This window comes from Dasypus novemcinctus, chromosome 24 (genome assembly GCF_030445035.2).
Source record: "Dasypus novemcinctus isolate mDasNov1 chromosome 24, mDasNov1.1.hap2, whole genome shotgun sequence".
NCBI lineage: Eukaryota > Metazoa > Chordata > Mammalia > Cingulata > Dasypodidae > Dasypus > Dasypus novemcinctus.
The window spans coordinates 34,335,649-34,339,089 of NC_080696.1; the positions used below are offsets into that span (position 1 = coordinate 34,335,649).

A 3,441-nucleotide genomic window follows, 5' to 3' on the forward strand; every position below is an offset into this window, starting at 1 on the left:
TTTTGATGACAGATTTGATCTCTTTAAGTGTGATTGGTGTGTTGAGTTATTATATTTCTTATAGAGTCAATGTAGGTTGTGCAGTTCTAAGAATTTCTCCATTTCATCTAGATGGTCTAGTTCGTTGGCATACAATTTCCCATAACAGTCTCAGGATCATTTTATTTCTATGAGGTCAGTTGTAACTCCCCCCCCTTTCATTTCTGATTGTATTTAGTCTCATCTTCTTTCTCTTTTTCCTCCTAAGTCTAGCTAAGGGCTTGTCAGTATTATTGATCTTCTCAAAGATCCAGGTTTAGTTTTGTTGATTTTCTCTATTATTTTTGTTGTTGTTCTTCTCAATGTCATTTATTTCTGCTCTAATCTTAATTATTTCTTTCCTTCTGCTTTTTGCGAGATTAGTTTGCTGTTCTTTTTCTACTTTCTCCAACTATTCAGTTAGCTCTTTGATTTCAGCTCTTCTTTTTTGTTTATTTTTATTTTTTATGAATAAATTAAATAGCATGATTTAATTTAGTTGCTGCTTAATCCTGAATCCTCTTAAGTTAAAAAAAAGTTATAATTAACTATTAATGTTAATGAATCAAAACCTTCCAGAAAGCGTGAATCCAAAACGAAATGCCCAACAGGTGATATGAACCAGATATTTATGGCCTTTCCTATTTCAGTCTCGAATACTCTAAACATCAATGGGGAAAAAAATTCTCTGGAGTTTTTCAGTTTTATTCCTCTAGAGCACAATTTTCTGGCCTACTACTGAGTATGGTCTTCTAACAGGTACACAATTAACTCATAGGCAGTCAACACAGTGGCAGTGTTTGGAGTCTGACTGATGAGCTTACCGCTATAAAAAGCAAGATAACCTTCTTCTCAGAACACCAGATCTGGATGAAAAATTTGAACTTGGTGCCTTCCTGACAGAGCCACGTTCTTATGACATTGTAAGGACAAGCAATGCAGGAGGCACATCCCTTAGAGAAGGCAGCAGCTGCCACGAGTCCAAAACAAATTGTGGAATTTTTCTCAGTCCCATTTGTAGAAGAGGCTAAATGACCTTCTTTCAGATACTTTTTTAAACTTTCATAAATAGCAAAACAGATTACAGTTTCTGAAATTCCAGCCTATGAGGCAGCTAGTCCTCTATAGAAGCGCTGGGTGTCTTCCGCCTGGTGAACATGGTGAGCACACTGGAGTGTATTCATTTGCTTGGAGCCTCTCATTCTCCATTCTAGCTGCATCTGGTTTTAACCATTCAAATAAATTCATTAAGGAATTTGTGACAAAAGCTGCAGAGCCAGCTGAGAAAATGTGCACAATGTTGTTCTTAGGCCAAAAAAAAAAAAAAAAAAAAAAAATCCATTAAATTATTCTTTGGCTTTGGAGTAATATGCAAAGTACACAGCCCTTGACGGAGCAACTCCAACCAAATTTGGACCCAAGCCTCTAAAAAGTGACATTGGTCCCTCCTCTAAGATTGACTTCAGAACCTGTAAAAGCCCAGGTGTCATGGAGGTTGGTCTCACCATCCCAGGTCCACTAATGGTCCCCACCTGGACCTATGGATAGAACTAATCGTGACGATTGCAACCTGGTCTTAACAACTTCTAGTGGACAAGTGAAAATAGCACCAACTGTGCCCCCACACCTGCTGGTGAAGAGTGAAGCAGTGTGATCTCCTTCTGCTGAGTGCCCGTGTGCCGTGGGCTTGTGGCGGCTTGAGAGAGGCATGTGGCAGCTTGAGGGAAGTACGAGGTCGCCTGGTCCACTCACCCTGCTGGCCTTCAGGCAGCTGCTGCCACCTCACCCTCTCTGCAGCGAGAACCTTGCATGAGCAAGAGCCTGGCATGTGGCCTTCCTCTTCTTTTTTAATTTAGGCATTTAGGATTATAAAATTCCCCCTCAGCACTGCCATTGCTGTATCCCATAAGTTTTGATAAGTTGCATTCTTGTTTTCATTTGTCTCAATATATTTACTAGTCTCTTCTTTGACTCACTGATTCTTTAGGAGTGTGTCGTTGAGCCTCCACACACTGCGAATTTCCTCCTTTCCCATCTGTTACTGATCTCCAGTTTCATTCCATTATGGTCTGAGAAGGTGCTTCTTATAAATTCAATATTTTTTTTTGTTATTGTGACCTGCCTTGTGACCCAACATGCTGTCTGTCCTGGAGAAAGATCCACGAGCACTTGAGAAGAATGTATAACCTGCCAATTTGGTATGCAACGTCCTGCATATGTCTGTTAGGTCTAGCTCTGTTTGAGTTCTCTGTTTCCTAGTTGGTCTTCTGTCTAATTGTTCTGTCTCATGATGTGAATGGTGGTTTGAAGTCTCCAATGATTATTGTAGAGATGTCTATTTCTCCCTTCAGTTCTGCCAGAGTTTGCCTCATGTATTTTGGGGTACACTGGTTAGGTGCATAGATGTTTATGACTGTTATATCTTCCTGGTGGATTATCTGTTTAATTAATACATGATGGTCATCTGTATCTCTGATAACTTCTTTGTATTTAAAGTCTGTTTTGTCTGATAGTATATAGCTACCCCTACTCTTTTCTGGTTACTGTTTGCATGGAGTATCTTTTTGCAACCTTTAACTTTCAGCTGATTTGTATCCCTGGGTCTAAGGCGAGTCTCTTATAGGCAGCATATGGATGGCTCATGTTTTTAATCCATTCTTTCAATCTATATATTTTGACTGGGAAGTTTAATCCACTCACATTCAATGATATTACTGTAAATACATTATTTAATTCCACCATTTTATTCTTTGGCTTTCATATGTTGTATCTTATTTTCATCTTTTTACTCCTTCAGTTACCCTTTCTGCTAGACTTGCCTTCTGCACTCTACACCAAGCCTCTCCCTCCTGTCTTTTTCTTTCAGGCTGTAAGACTCCCTTTAATATTTCATGCAAAGGTATATTCTTTTATTTTTTTAATTTTTAATTTTTACAAACGCTCTTAGTTTCTGTTTATTCACGAATATCTTAAGCTCACCTTCATATTTGAAGGAGAATTTTGCTGGATAAAGAATTCTCGGCTGGCAATTTTTCTCTTTCGGTATCCTAATTGTATCATACCACCATCTTCTTGTCTCTATGGGTTCTGATGAGAAATCTGCACTAAGTGTTACTGGATGTCCCTGTATGTGATGGTTTGCTTCTCCCTTGCTGCTCTCAGAATTTTCTCTTTACCTTTGACTTTTGACATTCTAAGTAGTATGTGTCTTAGAGCAGGTCTATTTGGATTTATTCTTATTAGGGAATGCTATGCTTCTTAGACAAATAAATTCATTTCTTTCATAAGAGTTGTGAAAGTTTCATAAGAGTTCAGCTATTATTTCTTCAAATACTCTTTCTGCCCCTTTTCCCACCTCTTCTCTGGAACTCCCATGACATGTATGTTGTTGTGCTTTGTGTTAACATTCAACTCCCTAAGCCT

General features: G+C 38.6%; 1 pseudogene; it reads right to left on the reverse strand.

Annotated features, from left to right (window-relative positions):
- Window positions 1-753: 753 nt before the first annotated feature.
- On the reverse strand, window positions 754-1,846 carry LOC101429812 (solute carrier family 25 member 33 pseudogene; annotated as a pseudogene).
- Between the last annotated feature and the right edge of the window lie 1,595 nt (window positions 1,847-3,441).